Below are 20,984 nucleotides of genomic sequence, written 5' to 3'. Positions count from 1 at the left end.
TTTTGAGAAGGACAGTGCCAGAAAAGTCATTCACTGGTACATGCAAGAAAAAGCTCTGAAGCTTCTGCTCTACCTCAGTCCCAGTTAGCTTGGCAAAAGAATGGGGCCTGTCTGGACACGTAAGTGACCACAGGATGCTAACAGTGGGACTGTTAGAAAAGTATGGAAGATGCTGAAAAACAGAGAGGGGGGAAAGGGTTCAAAACTCTTTCAGAGAAGACGAAGAAATCCAAATGCTTCAGAAATAACTTTTCTCTCAGTTTCTGCTTTTTTTTTTTTTCTGAGAATATTTACGTCTAGAGGGGGCAGAGATAACAAACTCGAAAAAGAACTTTTGTCAACGATCAACCTGTCTGAAGGAGGTGAAGTAGGCCAGGTCCTCACCAGCCCCTCGGCTGAGGACACCCTTCCCCCTCCCCACCACCGGCGCGCCCGCCGTGCCCGCCTGGCCTTCCTGTGAGGGAAGCGGCCCGGGAACTTGCGGCCACTCTCCAGAGCTATCAGTAGGTGGCATCGCAGCTCCTGACACTAACTTAGCTGAAGGGCAAATGGCTCAACACAAGTTTTTATTGGGGCTTTTTGAGTCCCGGAGAGCTGATTTGGTGTAGCATACAGAGGAAAATACGGTCAGTTCCCACAGAGGCTCTGCTCCTACTACAACAAGGACTAGCGCTGTCGGGATTTTTCAAATTGCAGCTTTTGTATGCCCTGAATTTTTGCTCTTTAATTCATTACACAAGAAAGTGAAAAGAGATATCTGCAAGCTGTTGTTAGTCATGTATGTACAAACACACATGCGGTATATGTTTGAGAAAGACTGGTTTTCAAAAGGACTTGGGACTGCCTTTGTAACCGGGTACGCTGCGCATGCATTTCTCACATGTCCCCAAGCACTCCTGTTGTTCTGTAAGATCAGCTTTGAAAAACTCCCCCGAATTCGAATTTATGTTTCCATAACTTTGTTTACACATGAAAGACTAAAACATTTGATTTAAGCCTGTGGAGGCTCAGAGTGAGGCAGCTGGTATTTATCTATCTATAGCAATAAATGCCAATTGTTAAACCCTAGTTCTTGCTTATACACCAGGGCTATGTTGCCGTACAGCTGTTTGGTCTTCCACTGATGAACTATAATTCACTAATGCTACTGTTCTTAGCCTTGCCTTCCAGAGAATCTTTGTTTTACCCTCACAAATTTAATGGCATTTAATGCTCTGACGCAAACACGTCAGAGAATGATAAAAACAGACTTTTGGTGGGTAATTCAGAGGCCTGGGATTTCTCTTCCAAAACTTAAACCTCTGCTCACCTCTGATGCAGAAGGTGCCTTAAACACTGTGTCTGTCTGGAACCAGTTAACGTTGGTTTTATACAGTAACTGCAGTTCTCAGTCCTGGCAAAAGCAATCTTGGTGAGAAGCCATGCAGAATCTCCCAAGTGTTCTCAGTGAAGTGGGTCAGCAGAACATGAAGGCGTTCATGGTGGGATGTCTTTCTCCTTTCATATTTTTTTTTTTTACTAATTCAGTTGTTTTGTAGCTAGGTCACTTGAGTGGAGGGCTGGAACAATGTGGCTTTGAATCCTCTCAGCTAGAAGAGAGAATTAAAAGTAGGTCTGCAACATTCAGGCTGAATGTTAAACCACTGAACAGTTGAATAAGGGAGGGTGGAACCATCACAAGCAGCTGTGTTTCTTATTGTGTTTTTTTTTTCTTTCTTTCTTTCTTTGGCAAATAAAGGAGCTTAGGCAATGATCCCAGCAGAAGGGATTAAAGAGATCAATTCTACCTGAAGACTTTCCTGCTCTTCAAGGTGAAGTTCCCAAAAGCTATGATTCACAAGTGGGGCTGGTATGCTTGTTTCCTGTGGCTGTAGAGGCAACAGACCTGAACCCTAAATGAGTTTTAGTTCATAAACCATTTCCTCTCCAGGACTGTAAGCATTTTCCTCTTGTGAGAAGCAGTGCCTCACCAGGGAACTGTCTCACACATCCTCTATCTATCTGGCCTAACACCCCCTCCACACACACTCCTGTCAGTGCAGGTAAGAACTTGTAAAGGTTGTCACTGCCCTTACTCTGCTTTAACGCTGTGTGCTGTGAACTGCTGTGGCTCAGCACCTGATTATTCTTGAGCAACTTGGCGGTCTCTGTACTAGGGGCAGTCATTTTGTAAGCTGTGCTGTTCCTACTTGTGAATTGTAGCCCTAACTCCTGTAGAAAGAGCAGTGGTGACGCCTTACCTTCTCTTCAGTATTTCTTGTTGATGAGATTCAGCAGATCCTTACTCAGTACGCTTGTATTAACAGTTACTAATTTTAGTCCCCAGCTCCTAGATGGGGAGAGAGCAGCATCTGTCAATCTGGCAGGCATGCCTCACTGTGAATACCACAAATGATGTCAAGCATTCTTCCCTGTTGTCCAGATACCACGTAGTGGGTATTTCATACAACAACATCCAAATGTCAAACAGAATGCTTGGTCTAAAAAGCCTGAGAGTCTTAAAAGAATTCGTATCACCAGGGTGGTAGCATCTAAATACTAGGCACTCGGTATGACCTTTGCGGACTGTTTCCTAGCGGCAGGCATGGTTTGTATTGCTATTCAAATAACCTTAGCTAACTGCTGACTCAGCTCTAGTTCCACCCTATGCATCCCATCGCTTCAGTATAAAAATTGTTTTAGTAGCTCTCATTAGCTGTGAAAGGCAAACCTAACTAGAATTCCTGTGTAATCATCAAGAGATCAGAAGTGTCATGTAAACCAAGTATTTAAAAATATAAAAAGCCTTCACACAACTTCAATGGGGATGCATACCAGTCCCAGCAGGCTTCTTTCAGTGAGTAGGTAAGAGTTGCAAATTAAAGATACTTGCAGCTGGAAACTTCCTTTTCAAGTAACTGCAGGTCACTGTGACATTGGAAATGGTTGCAAAGAGCTACGGCGAGACCACAATCACTGCACTCATCCCCCTCCACATGCATACACAAGATTTCCTTGAAAAATCTGCTCAGCTCTATGCCCCACAGCCCTAGCAAGCTTCAAAGCTATAAGGCTGGAGTCAGTTAAAAGGGGAGTTGATGAGTTTCACGTTAGCAAGATAAGCTCGTGAACTTTGTGATACATTTTTGGAAGAGAATTAATTGGAACAAAATTACTTGTAGTTAGTGCCTGCCTGTTTCTTTTACTGATTTAGGGGATAAGGTATTGTATATTTATTAGAACCCGAGATATATGTTGTGCAAAACACAAGCTGTAATACTGTTATTGCTATCCGGCTGGCAAACAGGGGAACTTGGCCATGAATCTAAACCCTTCTACTTTGCCTGCCCTCCTCCTCTGCTAATTAAAAAAAAAAAAATACAAAGGTAGCAATGTAATTTTCAACTGTCAGAAGACATTTCTGTCAAACTTTGACCTTTTTTTTTTGTAACTAATTGATCATAATCTTAGAATTCAACTAACAATAACTAGTTTATCTGCTGTAACAAGTGTAGGTATGCAAACTGCATCTGTCTTGCTGGTGTTTGTTATTGGTGCTTTTTAGCACATCCATCTATTCCATGGCCTCTTTGCCTAGGTGAGGCAAAGAACAGCAGCAGTGTTACGGCTGTATTTGTGGATGTCCTACCACATGCAGACTGAAGAGGAAGGAGTCATCATCAAACTTGTACAAAAAGACAAGTAAGGAATACACTGCAATACCGCAGAACTCCGATTCACTTACTGGAAGGTGACTACAGGCTACTTGAACCCCAACAGAGGAGGATAAACTGTTGCCATGAAGTGCTAGTTAGAACTGCATGATTAGCGGAAACCCTACCTGGCAGCAGCTATAGCAGAATTTGGAGGGAAGTTGCAATGTGGATGGGACAATAATCAGAAAACAGTGATGAGGCTTGTTGGAACTACTTGGTCTTCACTCTTTTCCTGTCTGCCCCAAGCTCTGGACACAGAATTTGGGTAACTGAGTAGCCACCTAAACTAATGAAGATTAAAATACCAGAAAGAGGAGAGAAGACAGGGGCTGAGGCACTAAAGTATTTCCTGATGCAGCTGATCAGAGATGACTCTAGTTAAGATCCTAATAGTCAGCCTTCTCCAGAAGCCGGACACCAACGCCTAGTCAACAATTTAGGTAGCCCCTTACTTTGTCAATCCATGGCAGCTCTTCCAGGGTTCTGTTTTATATTTGATGTTTTACTCCCTCTCTCCCCTCCGCCTGCCATTTGTGCAAGCACTTAAGTGCCTTCCTCATGTCAGTGTTCTGCATCAACCCCTTTTGTTACAAGCTTTACACATGCCTAAGGGTTGAGGCCCTCAAGAAAGGCATTCCCTTCCCTACTTTGTGTACCACACCTTGGGCCTCACCTTGAGATAAGATTCAAAGCAGGTAATAAACTGTAAGGCAGGCTTTGCAAATTTTGATGAGTAAAAATTCAATCACCTCCAGGACTCAGGAGTAATTCAGTGGCAGCTTTGAGAGTGCTGGCAGTATCTAAACGGGACCTCAGTACCTCAGACATTTCAGGCTCTTGGCTGAAAGTGCAAATCAGATTCTTGTGCACATCTCTGCATGCACAGCAACAGGGCAACACAGGACAAAACTGTCATCCAAGGGCAGCAAGTAAGTGTGCTAGGAAAACAGGAGACTCTTTTGGCTGTTGTTCTTAGTAGTGACACCTGGAGGATCTTACACTATGCCAAATTTTCAGGGCTGGTAATTATGCCTCTGCCACCACTGATCTCAAGTATTGCTTTGAAAGAGCAAATATCAAACAAAGGGGTGCTGGCTGCTTATTTTCACAACCACTTTCCAGACTTGAGGGGTACTTTACACCTATGTGACTGATTCTGGATTATTCTTACCTATGACAGATTTAGTGTTCGCACACACCCTTTGCAGGAATGTTTTTGTTACCTACTGGTGGTTTTTGAAATGACTATAAAAGCAAGGAAAGTGTTTGGGAGATGCTGTTATTAAGAACAGGTTAGCTGTGTTTATTTTAGTTATTTCTTCTTCCAAACCCTCCATGCTTCCCTTAAGCCTATTCATAGCCTTTCCTTCTACAGGGAAATTGTACTGAATTCAGTGGGGCTTGCCTAAAAAGACCATTTTAGCAACATTATGCAAGTTTCCAATGTTTACCTTTACATACCAATACATAATTCTGGCTCATTTCCCGACTCTGCTGTTCTTAGTTTTGGGTTTTGTTTTTATGGGTTTTTTTCACTTTTTTTTTTTTAAGGGTACCGTTTACTTGAGTTTCAGCCTCTAGTCAATATCACATTAATGACTTTCCTGTACAGTTTGCCTCATTTTATCTCTGTAGCAATTGAAATTTGGATTTGGTGAATCTCCTTGCATTTCTCTGCTATATGTGGCTGATGTCAGACACCTGTAATATCTGAGCATGTTCATACACAGCCCACAAAGGTTTGTTCCAAGCTTTTGTTCCCAGAAGCTATGGAGAAAAGGACATTACAAAATCTGTTTAGAACAAAAGTTGGTTGGAGGTAGGAGGTGAGAAGTTTTGTCCCTGCAAATAAAAGCAATGGGGTGTGAAGGTATTTGTAATATGGGTTCCTTTTAATGAATCTTAGCCACTTAGTTGACTGAAGACATTAAATTGGTCTTTCCCTAAAGTAAGTAATTAACTTTCAACACAGAAAATTAAATTGCTTAAGATTATTACACAGCTATCTGAACAATACTTCTAGTGTCTTGTTGCTTTTATTGCTTTTTTGCCCCTGGCATTTGGTATGTAAGCATCCAGACACCATGAGACATATTGATTAAATAAATTGGGGCCCTTTGCACAGTACAATCTTGTTTTATATAATCTTATACAATATGCTTACTGTAGCCAAGTAATAAATACGAGCAGAGTTAAGATGGGCAAAGCCAGTCTGTCCTGTATCCACAGTCATAAGCAGTTTGGACTCCTGAAATAAGCTACGTCTTTACTGGGAGAGGGACAGACAGACTCCTGAGTTGACTTTAGTAGGTATTTTGCTATTAGACTGAGCATATCTCCTCTTACTGCACTGAAAAAGATGACTGAAGAGCAACTTCTCTGCCAACGCTCACAGTGCTCCCAGAGCTCCAGACAGGTGAGTAGGTCTCTCTCTGTGTTTGTACAGTGTCTAGCAAAACAGATGGGGGATAGGGGGTGAAAATGGAATGTCTTAAGGCATTTCCATAATAAAAGTAACAAACACTTTTTCAGCAGAGGTGACAAAAGCTATGTTTGCACAGCTTCCACCGGGCCCTCTCTAATTCAGCAAAACATAATTTCCACCTCTGGCTTTGGCTAGGCTGATTTAGCAGCTTTCTGTTAGCAGTGTTCTAGATAACAAGTGGCAACCAAAATATTCCAAGGCTGCCTCATCCTTTCTCATCCCACAGCCTAATGACAAAAGGAGACAATTGTACCTTGTTTGCTAACGACATGCTGTGCTTTATCTTGCATTTTGGCTTATGTTGTCATCAAGTTGCTAATCATCATTCTGTGACACTGTCTGCACAGCTCCTCCAGGCAGCTCTTGGCTGCGTTACGTGACCACAGTATCACAAAAGAGCAAAGGCAAATGTTGGCACCTGTCGATAACTGTTGTTTAGAAGGAAATTGTTCTTTTTGCCAGCCAGTGGAACGTCAGATCTCCAGGCCACTAAATAAATGCTATTATACATCATCTGGGCACCATATGGTATGTGAGCTTCTGCCTGTAGCTGAGCCACTGCCCTCCAAGCAGTCAGGTGAGAAAGCTAGCTTCCAGCCTCAGTGGCTATCTGCTGTAGCAGCAGTAAGGCTTTCACACTGGCATGTCGCGAAGAGAATCAGGGAAAGCTCTCATAAAGTACCAGAAGGATTCTGTTCTCTTGTGGAAGTGCTGAAGCTTCTGCTGACCCTTCCAGGCATGGATGAATAAGTATTCTAGCTGTTCAATGCAAGTTGTGCTTCCCAGCCTACAAGTCCGCACCCTGGCATATCTGCAGCTCTAATGCCCCCTCAAAGAACTCATCTGGTATTTGGATGTCCGAAACTGTGCCTTAAATGAGCTCATCTCATTACATCCAGCTTTTACTAGGTGTTGCAAAATAAGTCCATTCTACATTGCAGTCTTGTTTTGGCACCATGCTTGAACGGACAGAACCAACGTGTGCACACAGCTGGAGGTGACTAGGTTAAATGTGTCAGCAGGCTAAGTCCTTCCACGCAGACAAAGAGGAAATGAAGTCTGAATCAATTCCTAGAGTAGCACAAATTAGTGGGCTAGGAAGAGCCCTCAGAGAGGTTCCCAGAGAGCCTCATGCTTAAACCAGGTAATTATAGCTGCAGGTGGCTATGTAAGCATGAATCACATAGGTGAAAGTTAGGGCCGAAGCCTCTGCAAGACTGGTTTTACAAGCCTAGGAACTGAGTCCAACTACATTTTATTGACCTCACTGCCAAGACACCCTCAATCCTTGCACTAATGGCTAGCCGGAGTACAGCATGTTATTGCCATTTAAAACACCTGGGACTGGGACAAGCTGTATTGGCCAAATCCTAGTCTACATCCATACAAGTAAATCCAGTACTCATACAAGTTTGACAGGCAAATTTTGGCTCTGTGCCTGCAACTCACTTTTTAACAAGTGAAGATCTGTTTCCATCCTGAAATGTTTGAAAGGAGCTTCTGTTTTTGAGCACACAAGATAACTAAAGTAACAAATGACTTCATCATCTACCAATGTCCTGGACACACAGGTTCTAGAAAGGAACTTAAAACTTTCAGATTTCAATCCATACTGAACTTAGTCTTTGAACTCTTAGCAGAGTGAACTACTTTTCCTGTCCTCATTGCTTACATGCCTGATTGTCTGGAGCGGCCTTTTGGTTTTTTTTTTTTCCTAGAAAACTCATATCTAATGTTCTAGGCTGAGCTGAACAGCTTCATTGTTATTTCCAACCTAAAGCCACATGCAGTCTGCAATGTGATGATGTCTTTGGGCCTAACTTGTGTCCTCCTCCTTCACAGCCTGAGCCCAGCAATCATATGCTGAATATGTTTAGCAAGGATGGACAGCATTGAGTTAAGCACAAGCACAGTGGCATCTCGTGCAAAATCATGACTGATGAGATTCACACCTTTTGCACTCCCACTTAGTATCTAGAGCTTATGTACAGCAAGTAGAGACCTGAGTTGCAATTTCCTTTTGAGCCTGAGAAGGCTCGAGGCTCTTATGCCAGCAGCTGTTCTAGAATGAGACCTTTTTCTACTGTTCCTGTTGAAGTTCATCTTTTCAAGGAGGGTCAGAGTTCTGGGAGGACAAGGGAAGACAGAAAGGCTCTGTAACTCAGAAGTTTCTGAAGAACTTGACACTGGGCTTCTTTAGCATGAGGCCAAACACAGTTTGTGAATTTCGTCCAAAGCAAAGAATTCCTCAGAAGAAGCTAGGCCTGTCTTCTCTCCTAGGAGTCCTTATTGGACTATCAAAGTGGCTTCAGAATTATTTTCTTTTTTCCACCTCCTTTCCTACTTTGTGCATACCCTTATTATTGGCATTTCTTTGTGTCCAACTAAGAGGTTTCCCTTCCTAGTATGAAGGTTGACATCAGTCTCATTTTTGCATACAAAAATCTAATCTTTTTATTGCGTATAGTACTGGTGAACTGCAGACACAAACTGGGTGATGGGACCTCATATGCTACATTAGTCATTATGGCCATTCCTAACATAGGGTCCAAGTTATTAAGGATTATTACATTTTGCATATGTCCTACTTCAAGGAGTACATCATATCCTCATTTGTGAAAGTCTGGTGTATGAATAGATGTTATGACTCTATGGACAAAAAATTATATCAATGAAGAAGAACTCTTAACAAGTCCTCTTCCTAAGGATAAAATCCCAAGGTGGCAGCATGATCTCAGGCTATGCAGAGGTCACTGCAAATAAGCCCCAGTTAAATGGGGCTACCTGAAGGGTGGATTGGAATGCAAAACTTGATGTATTAAGATCAAATTATCCCAAGCACAAATAACTTTTTTTTTTTTTTTAATAGGACAACTGTTCTATCTGGATTTAATGGAAACAGAGTTAAGGTGCTGGTTTCCTGATTTTCTGTTGATTAAGTTTGGATAGTGTGTTCTGCAAGGATATAGGTAAGAGAAGGAGGATGTCTACACTCTCCACTTCCACTTGAGTCTAGACTTCTAGTTGGTGAACTTCCGTAGGTTTTCAGAACATACAGGCAATGGGGGCTTGACTGGAAGATGCTCTTTTATGTCTTTCACCTGCAGTCTCCTCCACTATACATCCAGTAGAGTACACAGGTAACCTCCATCACAGCTATAACTGATTGCTGATGAGGCTGAGGTGTGTGCAGGCCAGGGATGAACTCCGCTGCATAACTCAGGAAGCAACTGCACATCAAAAATTCCCCCAGCTGGGGAAAGGTCACAGGACTAATCTGGACCTGACATTCCGGGTAAAACACCTGCAATGTACAGCTCTTATTCATTTTTTTCTCTTGACCTGCCCCGTCTTCACACAGCCTCTAAATCTTCAACAGGAAAACAGCCAAAGCCCTGTATAGCAGGTACAGCCTAGGCCTATGATGTATGGAAAATAGTGGAAGAGCTCCTCAAGCTTCTAGAAAGGTCTTCAGTGCCAAAGCAGCATCTGAAGCAATGTTTCAAGTTTTAAGCCCAATTTAAAGGATTACCATTTGTCAAGCCTAAATAACTGTAAAAAGTAGGGGGAGAGGGGGTGGTACACAGGAACACACCAAGTCTGTGCTACATGTTACACCTGCTTCTGCTCGGGTTCCTGCACGATTGTACCCTCAGACACCAGTCTTGTCAATTTTTAGCTCCCTCTCAGCAGAGCTGTTATGCCACAGCCCAAACATACCGGCACACAGGACTCTATGCTTTTAAATAATGCTGCTTTTCCATGCATGGATTTTCCCTGCCCTCAGCTCCCCAGCCAGAGTGCCTCTCTGGTAGGGATTAATTTGAGAAAGTGTATCAAAGGTGTCCCTCCCATTGTATTAGCTTACCATAACAAAGAATGACAGGATAATGGTCAAGCACTGGGAGGAAAGGGGTGTACAAGCGCCTGCATGTGTGAAGTCATGCATTCACCCTGTTATGTTTTCTCCAGATGTGGTGCTTAGGGTTTGCAACACTGGAGTAAGTTGTGTAGCTCTGTCAATGTTTTTACATTGACATTTTTACATTCCTGGCAGAAGTAGCATGGGTATGGCAAATCATGAAAGTGAACTGGTTGTGGCTCCACATCTGTGGTTCCACCAGTGGCAAGACATTGATCCAGTGGTTCATTCTCCGACATATATCTAAGTTATGCAACAAGATTGCTTGTCTGCAACTCTCCTTCTTTTAAATTGTCTGGAATCAGTACATTGAGCCTATTCCACACTCCAGATCAGTCAGTTTACAGCTGTCTGACCCAGGTATCCTTTTGCATATCTGCTGCACCCCAAGCCATCCTGCTCTTAGCTTTGGTCCTATGCAAGTCAGCACATTCCCCTTCTCCTGGCACATTTCTGTACAAGCCTGCTCCTTCTCAGCTTTCTAAGCCAATTTCAGCGATATCAGCCTGTTCCACATTCCACACCTTTCTAGTCCCAGTTTCTAAGTTCTGTGAATCCACAGAACAGCATAAAGATAATCTGTTCACAGCTTCTGATCCAGTCCAAGCAGTCAGAATATACCCAAATGAAATAATTTTTGGTGCAAGCTGGCATGAATGCAGAGGAGAAAGAATTAGGACCAAACATCACAGTCTGATAACACCTTTCCAGGCTGCCATGGAAGAGAAATCACGGTACTAAAAGGGAATCACTATGGACTAAGGAAAGCAGGTATCCTAATGGGGAAGATGCCTGCATAACTAGTATACAAGCAATAATTAGTACACAAGCTGGTACCAAGTTCAAGAACACAGAACAACTATCAAGAGAAAGGAAAACATTAGTATTATTGTTGTTAAGTACCTACTGTGAAAGAATAATAAAGGTTAAAATTAGTTTCAACTGTATTTGGTGAAAAACCCAGAAAGTTGAAACAAAGGTGCTTTCATGATTCACTTGCTGAAAAGGGAGCTTTTGAGATTCAACAGGAAGCAGTCAGACTGTCAACATGAAAGGAGCAATTGATCAGAGGAGACTGCAGAGGGGCTCCCGCTACAAAGTGAGCTTGGGAAATCTGTGCGATGGGCAATAATAGTGATGACAGAGAGCCCAGACCAAATGTTATAGGAGGTTTCTTAAGAGACTGGAAGGCATAGGAGCCTACTGGTACAAGTCAGAAGGAGGCAAACTAGTAGTAGTAAAAATTGGTGGAGGGTTTTTGAAGGAAGGAGAGAATTTAGGTTAATACAAAGATCAAAATTCTTTGCATACAGCTCGGGAAAAAGGCCAATTGGGGAAGACAAGCTGAGCAGAGAGATTAAAGTTACTGGTATTGAAAAGGGAATCAGGATTATTAGTCTCTTCTGATAGCAGTGAATGACAGAAATTAGTGTGCTGCGGAGACCACTGTAGAATTGTGTAGCATCAGTATATCTGACAGATGAGCAAAGATATTATCTTCATCTTTTCTGCTTGAGAATCCCAAATTACTTTGTGCTGTGATACCTTGAGGCATGGAGAAAGTTCCTGGTCTTGAAAGGAGATACCAACAGGCCAAATATAACAATCCACACTCATAATGGCTAGAGGAGAAAGGTTAGCAAGGGATGGAACAAGATGGTGAAATCTGGCTGAAAAAGGAACAGTATGTTCAGGATGGCACTGGCTTATCATTTTATGAGTGGCGAGGCAATGGAAAAACATACAGAACAAAGGAGCTTCGGGTAGGCGAGCCCGGGAGCAGTTTTGGGAGACAAGCAAGAGAATTATTCCTAGCAAGGACAAGAACAGAAATGACTGTATAGAGTGTAATCAGACTGAGACAAAAGAAACCACGAAGGAAAATTCAGATGAAACCACATGTCAGTTCTGCTGATTTGCTTCATTGAGAAGCTTACTTAATTTTTCATGTGGAAACGAATAGTTTGCATTTATTCTACTCCTCTGTGGTCAGTTTTAACAATGCAATCCCAGAACTCTGACAGCCATTTTAAAGCAAAAGTAGGAAACTTCCTGGAAACCAGAATTTTTGCTACCTATACAGCTGGCACAATCCATTCAGGTGCGTATGCAACTAACATGCATAAAAAAATAAAGTAACACCATCAAGTTAAGATTTTACTGTCTTATGCACCTCTGCTTTTTCTACAGAGAAAACAGGTGTACAGATCAAGCCTCTTCTTTTTCCCCTCTAATGAGCACTGTCCTCTGTGTGCTGCCGCGGACAGAGGAGGGAGGCTGGGAAAGCTAAAGGCAAAGGTTTGTGGGGAAGAGGGGCATTATCAACTGAAGGGTGCCAGCAGATGAGGAGAGAGTGGGATGGACGGATGGAAAAATAGCCTGTGGAGCTCATGATTTGGCCCTGCAAGAGGCAACAGCCGCAATCAACAGTGCTGCACAGGTCCTGGGGAGGGACCAGGTAAGCACAGCACATGGGCTGTGGCCAGGGCAGGTGGGTTGGGAACCAGCCGCAAACTCCTGCAACTGGTGAGAGAAGGTGACAGACTTACCTGACAGGGACAGCACTGCCCTGTTCCTAGTCTCTCGCTTTGCCTCTTGAATTTTTTTTAAGCCATTTGTCATCCTTACTCATGCAGATTCATTCTTACCCTGGAAATGACCCTACAGATTTCAATTCAGATGTTAACTGTTACAGACACAAATGTGTCATACAGAGCATTTAAAGGTAAAATTGTGAATTAGAAGTAATACACAGGCTATTTGCTACACAAAATAGTTTCCTGTTTATAGGTTTTGTTGTCAAAGGCTGTGTTGCAGCATTATTACGTGAATAAGACCAGGACCTTGGGCTGGTTAGGACTGTTTTGCTATCCTGCATGCGCTTTCAGAAGCAGAGAGACCTACACGGCCAGTAAGGTCCTACAGCTGACAGCTGTGTATAGCTCTGAGTAAACTAATAGGGCTCAGGAAAGGACAAATGCTACTGTCAGTGAAGAAAATGCTAAAGGTGGCTGAGGACCTAGATGGCAAGTAGATCCAGTGGAGACATGCAGGTAGAAATCCTCCCACATTCACAAAATATCTAAACAAGTCCAGAAAACAGTAATACTGAGGTGGCAGCCAGATCTGAATCCGGTACTCCTGTCAGCATTCATGTGCAGAGGACCTGACACAGCGTGGCTTCAACAGAACAACTCCTCCTCCCTCCTTGGTGGCCGACCAAATACTGGACCTGATGGGCTCTGCTGGCTCCTCGCTCCCTTCCACAAGAACGAGGACTCATCCTGAGAGAAAAGAAGTTATGTAGGTAGCTATTGCTGCACTTCAAAGAAGGGAAACAAGCTAAAAAGCCACACAGGAGCTGAGATTAGAACTGAAGAGTTTCTGGCTGGGTGCCCTCTGGAGGTCATAGCACTCTTTCTGATTAGAAAGAAAAACATCTGATTTACATAGAAATATTTTTGGCAGGAATAGGAAAAAGACACACTACATGATGGATATGGATTTGATTACACTTTGAAAGTTTGCCTGAGTGGAACAGAAGCATCAAAATAGTTTGCTGTTTAAGCTATCCCCTTCCAAACTTTAAATAAGGCTTTCTTGTTTAGCGAAATATTAAAATGACATTTCACTACAAGTTCAGTCATCTCCCAAAGCTGCTCTCTCTTTACTAAGAAAACTTTTGACTTGCACATTAAAACAATGATAGGTGAAAACAATCTTGATCAATCACTCATGGATCACCTCCTCCTGTTTATTCAGATGTTAACCCAGTATCTTTTCCTTTTCTCATTACAACCATCACTTTAACAGCAGACATGCATTTAATGTTACAGGAGCCCTTTAATGATGACTGATGAATGTGAACAGAGAGAGAAAAGTTATTTTTGCAAGCAATTACTGCACAGCACTATTGCTGCAGCAAGCTCTGTGTTAGAATGTGTGCAGCAGAAGCCATATAGCTGAAATTATTTGCAGATCCCATTTTAAACTCTAACTTCACACACTTGAGATGTCTCATTTGTGGTCTGAGTCCAAAGGAGAAGTATTTCTCCTCCTTTTGTTTAAAAATTATTTTTATCTCAGTCTGGAAGTATTTTGTTGCTGTCAGCATTCCTGCTGTTCTTTATGGACGTTGTGGATAACAGGCTGGAACAGAACTGTAGGATACCATTTATTTTGGTGCAGATCTCTGAACACTGGAAAAAGGACTGGCAAAATGGAGATCCAAATACTGGACATGGAGTGTTCTCATTTGGTCAGGATAGGAGCAAAGAGTTTTTTCCCTTTTTATTGGCATACTCATAGTGGGGTTTAAGTTTCTTAGTCATTCTCTTACACGGGTACCATGAAAAATGTGTCACTCGCCAAATCACTCTGACTCACTAAATCTCTTCAGTTCAAGGCCTCATCTATTACTTATTTGACCAATCTCACTGGAGTCTTATTTCACAGCATAGCCGAAATCTCCTGTTTGATTATAAGTCATGAATGGCAATAGTCCAACTGCAAGATTTGGTGAACTGGATCTCCTGATAAAATTAACACGATCTTATAGCTGTAAGTACATATTTGCATTTCCAAAACAGAGAAAATAATGTACAAGGTAAATATTAATGTTGCTGGATGCATTGTACAGCAAAGGCCAAGGTACTGAACAAAGAATTTGCTTCTCTTTTCACAGACACCTTGTACTTAAAAGTTTTCTATCAAAATCCCACTGGTGGTGGGCAGCTAATTATCAATTTTGAGCGGACTAGGGTTCTTTAATAAAACCAAAGTTTTTCACATAAAGCTGGAAATTAAAACAGCCACATCAAACCTGGTATTCAGGAAGCACATCTGATTAAACAGGGATCTGTATTTTGTGAGTGCCACTTTCTGATCTGAGAATGCCCTGCACCCATTACATCAGGACACACTAAGAAGTCTTCTTCTGGGTGGAGCCTGAGCTCTCCCTTGGTACTGCCTCACAGGCCTGCTGGCATAGTCCTGACATTGCCAAAACTACCCACCCTTCCATAGCCAGATGAGGCAGAGTGGTCACAAGCTTCATCTCACATCCCAAAGGCTGCTGTTTTGAATACTGGGGGACACCCAAGTGCAGAACAGGGAACACAAGGGAACTGAGGTCTTGAGTATTTGGCTATGCCACAGAACTGGACTCATCTCACAAACTGAACTACTGACGAGGTTGCTTTCACTGGTGGAGCTGGGTGAAAGGGACACACATCTCAAATGGGGTGCTGCTGGATTTGTTACTTTGGCTACTCTGGAAGAACCTCCTACACCACCACTGCATGCAAAGTGTCCCACCAGGGGAAGGGAAGACCTTTCACACTCACCAGGCCAAGCAACCAATGTGGGTCTGTAGAGCAGACTCGTGCCTACAAGACCTATCTTGCTTACATGAAGTCAACAGTTTAGGCCTCTGTTATTCTCTCTCCCCTCAGCAGATGAAGAAAATTCTCTCTGTTGAGATGTCACTGTGCTTTGCTCTTCTCACAGTGGAGGAACCGCCAACGAGACCACTACTTCTGGTGGAGGAGAGTTCAGTGCGTCAGATGAAGGGGAAAGTTTCTCCTAGACCTGCTTCCTCCATCAGGAGGTACAGACCCTAATTCGGCCAGGCTGCGTGTGAGGTGTTCCCATGTGGCTGTCCTGGCACCAACTGAGCCATAGACCTCTCCCCAGTTCCGTAGAGGAGTGGCACACTGCTTGTAAGGTTTTGCCTTGCATGCAAAAGTCTGTGACAGTTTCAGCCCCTGTTCCTTAAACATCTTCCCTAGAAATGCACAACCTCACTGCCTACCCCCAGAAAAACTGTCCCTGCTCAGAGGCAGCGACATTGAGACCCTTCCCAAAGAGTGCAACTGCAGACGTGACCCTTACCTGCACATAGCACAAATCCACGACGCTGCAAGGCCCCTTGGAGGTTTAACTTGGCTGTGCAGTCCCACTGCTCCAGGGTGCCATCAGAAGGAAGGCATAGATGTGGGGAACGTTTCTGAGCCTGTTAGAAATAGTGAAAAACCAATATTCATAAACATATCAAGGAGCAGCACACAGTGCCTCCCCAAAAGCATGATTGAAGTAATTTATTTTTACATGTAATTATGTATCCTAACCCTGTCCCAACTCTACTCTGCTGTTGCTGAGACAAGGGAGAAAACCCTCAAACTCAAATCATTAAGTCGTTAACCATAAACATCAACCATACTTTTTTCAAAACAACTGTGCAAAAAAGACAGGTAGAGAAAGCATGCAATATTTCTCAGCATAAACTGAAATAAGCACTAAAAAGAGAACTGTGGAAAAATATGTTGTACTTGCTATGGTTTAGGCCACATCCTGATTTCACATCCTGATTTAATTCAACATAAGTCTGAAACAATGCCACTAAATCCACTTTGCATGTACCCCAGTTAACTGAGCAAATGAAGACCTGGAATGAAATTAAAGTTGATGTTAAATTAACAGTTAGGCTTAGGAGCACAGATGAAAGTATAATCCGCCAAAACTATTCGTCCCCTTCTGTTATGTCACATTGCATTTTAAAACATTAAACATATCCAGACACTGAAACTATTGCAAAGTTGGGCAGTTCCTTAGTTACAGGAACGTAGTTTTTGCAGGCATCAAAGGCTTGTGCTTTGAATCTGCATAGGTTACTTATTTAGTAGCAGACGGAATTTAAGCAGTTAGTTTTGCTCCAGAAAGCTCCCTGCAGCCCTCGGATCTATCAGGTCATACTGCTGTATGCAGTGAGCGAGTACAGCCTGGCGACTTTCTCGAAAAAGGTTGCTCAGCTTCCCACTGCCTACCAAGACTGAAATAACGCAATCACTTTACTCATCTTCTGTCCATGCTGCAAAGCGTATGTATTTTCCTGAATTCCAGAGTCTATGAAAAGAGAAAACAAAAGAACATGAATGTTAAATCGTTCTTTTTGAAGAGAAAGGGGTAGGTGGTGTTCCTTCAAGCTTACTATGATTACATCTTTATTTGAAATGCAGTCACTTAGTCTTTTTTCTAGTTACATTTTCAAATGGGTCAAGAAGCATCTAGAAACAAGAATAAGTGTTTATTTCTTAGGAACAAGAACCTAAAAATCTACAAATAGTTATTGAGGTCTGTTTGTTCCCTAAGACACTGAGGTACTTTCATGAATGCTTGAAGGACCATTTTTTGTTTGTTTGTTTTGTTTTCATTCTGAAATGACAATACTGGGACACATATAATTAATCCCTTCCTGTACTAGTAACTCCAACCTAAACAACATATAAATACAGAAGAAAAGTTCCAACATCAAGTGATACTAGATGACTAAGGCCACTATAAGCACTATTGATTTCTGCAAAAGCTGCTTTCTAACTCTGCAGGTAGGTACACTTTCATGATTTGATGTTCTCAAACCCATCCTGGCATCATTCCACAGGTATGACACTGGCTGAAGCAAATCCCTGAAGTCTCAAAGCAGAAGCCTTCAACCAGGCTCCACCTCCAGCATGTTCACTAGGACAACTGGAGCCTGTAGGTCAGCTCTGAACACCTCTAAGCTATATGTAGTGCTCGCAGAAACCAAAACAAGACTTTTTTTTCCCAGTATGTTTAGCACTTACCTTCGCATATTAGCTTAGTGGTTAGAATATTTACAGCTGTCGTGGAAGATCTTGTTTCAGGACCTTAAACTGGACTTTAACCCAGTGGTCTGTAACTTTGTGTAACACAGGATCTTCTTGGCTAAGTCTCTATTAGGTAAGCTGTTTAAATAACTTTATTTAACTGTGTACAACTAACTACACATCCATTAAAGCTAAGATATGAATCGCACTCAGTGACAACGCAGCTGAGAGAGAGGAAGTCATTCTCTCTCTCTGACTTGATAAATATTTAGTTACAAGAGACTCAAAGAAATCTCTTACAGAGCATGCAGGAATCCAGGAGCTGGAACATTCCCTCAGGATGTGTGTCACTTCATGACTAAGCAGCATATGCTTGCTCTAGCTAATGACTGACATTACCTTTAAATGACTCGCCAGATTTAAAGATCACAGCTTTAAAAAAAAGGTTTCCACAGTGTGGTGGGGAAAGAGCTCCAGAAGAGGATGATGACAGAGAGAGAAAGATTACAACCTTAAGCTTTAAGGAGGACTTGAAAAGTCCTTGTGATACTGGAAATCACAGCTATTCTGGTTCACCCTCCTGTTTGCACAGCCAGCTGAATATAGTGACTTGGAAAAACAGCAATTCTTCCAAAAGAGGTTTTAAATGCAAGGGCAAGACGGCAAGAGCAGCTACCTACTCACAGGTGGAATGACCCCATGGTCTGAACTGAAACTGAAAAAAAATATAGTAGACTGAAGACAGGGAACATGTCTTTTAACAGTCACCAAGACAAACACGTGAAACTGAATCTTTAACTAAGAGGAGGAGGAAGCTTCAAAACCAAAACTCCCTAGAATCTCAGTGTTTAAATTCAAGCAGAGGACACCAGCAAGATGGTCTGAAAACACAGAAGTTTGTAACAGTCACTTCATTTTTTCTTTCCTCTCTCCTGCCATATTGGACATAAACTCTAGAAACAATGAATTCTTCCTCTGGAAAATATCAAAATTAACTTTGCCCAATTTTAGTTCTTCTAAATTATGGCCTTTTCAATATGATCTCTAGGTCACAGATCAAGGAGAAAATGGCATGCCACATAAAGGCATGTTGGACCCAGACCTCGGGATCACTGATTTTTATCAAATGACCTGTGGGTGAGAGTTGATCACAAGGCATCCGAAATGGTACTAAGCACAGTTAAACAGCTTTCTGTAAACAAACAGATGTGGATACAAATAAACATGAGAGGTGGGGAAGCTTAATAACAGTCAGTTTAGATGTATTTTGAATTTGGTTGTAAAGCGGTAAATCATCCCAGCAGCATTACACAAAACACGTGTCCCACCAGGGTGAGATCTGAGATGACTCAGCATTCCCTAAGCTGTTCCTTCTATGTGGGTCAGCCAGGCAAGAGCTGGTGTACAGGCTGCTCGGTTTCCCACTTGGTATGAACGAAGGAACAGGATGTAGACTGCAAGCATATCATTGCGTGTATTCATTCCTTAAAGTAAATTCAGCCCAAGCCTTCCTTGGACAGAGTCAGTGTTAGGGATTAAGCCAGGGCTGACTGCCCAGTCAAACAAATGCCACTTACAAAGTTAGACTTTGCACTTCAGTGAATGCAGGGATGACCAGCACTAAGAACTCAGGTCACCGGTCCCAAAATACTTTTAAAATTACATAATCACTCTTTCTAACGGGATAACTAGATCTAACTGAAGCCTTCCTCATTCAATCCAACTGTTTTGAAAACAAACAGTAGTGGCACCAAAGAAGAAACATTGTGGATTCAGCTTTTAACTACTTCAGCAGGGCAGTTCCACCTCAGGATCCTGATGTATGGCTGAATTACGACACTTTGCAGGGTGCTGCAGGATCATGGTATGTGGTTGCTTTTAGCTTACCAAAAGGAGACAGAATGATTTAGCTTAAACCTTTTTCCTGGCGGTTCATGCTAACACATTTTACCTTACACTTCCTATAGGCTAGCAGCACATAACGCAGTGGCAGTTACCACAACACAGCTGACACACAGTAACTCTCTCAGCAAAGAAATTCAAAGGTGTCCGCCTTTACCCAGATCTCTAGTTCCAGTTTCTTACACAGAATGTGTCAGAAAAGCCAATGTAATTATTTTCAATTTTAAAATTCCCTTTTTTTCTCTCTCTTCCTACCTTTTTCACTTTTTTCTTCTTAAATGGTGAAATAAAAGTTCATGAAGGAAGCACTCATCAGTTGCAAACTGGTGGATGATCATTATAGCTTTATCATAATGTTTTAGCACTGAGTTTATACGTCTGGCTGTGCTGGTGAAGGCATTCTGTTAATTACAGAAAAAAAAAAAAAAAAAGGAGTGATTCTTAACAAACCTGAAGTTTGGCAGCTAATTCACTATTTTAGTAGCCGATACTGAAAAAAAGCTGTGTCACAATTAAGCTCCAGGAGTATCTCAGTGCTATCACTGGGAGGTGAATCTACACAGAGCAAGGAAAGACTACAACCAATGTTAAGGTCTCCCCACAATTAAGGAAAATAAAAGAACCTAATTCTTCAGCTTTCACAGGATTGAAATTGTGAGTAATAATTTTGCTGGTATCAAAGTTAAAACCATGACAAAATACTATCAGATTGGGAAGAGGTCCAATGCGTTCTCAGTGCTCATTACACAGGACACATACGTCACCTCTTAGGAGGGCATGTAAGAGCATACAGTACCTAAATATAGGCACTGCAAGGTTAACATTTGTATCCATCTCCGCCATTAGCATATCCATCTTTCATTCTTAAATGGGGATCACCACTTGCTCACAATAACATGGCAAACAAGGACTCGCACAGAGCCACAGCAGCACATTGTTCCCATAATCTGAATGCAGACACACTAGAAGTGCCCAAAAGCTGCTGTGGAAGACAACAGCAGACACTTCTGCAATTTAGGCTCTTCAGAAATCAAGATTATTCATGGCATTAAGAGCTACAGGATCAAAGACTGCTACAACTCTTCACTGAAATCTAAGGCTGAGCCCACAGGCCTGGGATAACAGCTAACCTGACAGAAGAGACAGCTGGATCCAAAGCCAACTATCTTTAAACTGACTTGATTACTGCTTCTACTTCTGGATCAACACTGCTCTCACCCAGTCCCAGATTCCTTGTGTAAACCCTTACCTAAGCCACAGTGCTTCCTGACCTGACTATCACCGAGCTTTGAACTCCAGCCTTATATGTCCAACACTCCCCTTTCCCATTCAGTAGAATCATAGAATCATAGAAT

Source organism: Chlamydotis macqueenii, chromosome 2, assembly GCF_036417535.1.
Source record: "Chlamydotis macqueenii isolate bChlMac1 chromosome 2, bChlMac1.mat, whole genome shotgun sequence".
Classification (NCBI taxonomy): Eukaryota; Metazoa; Chordata; class Aves; order Otidiformes; family Otididae; genus Chlamydotis; species Chlamydotis macqueenii.
The sequence above is the reverse complement of the archived record's forward strand: the minus strand, read 5'-3'. Positions refer to the sequence as shown.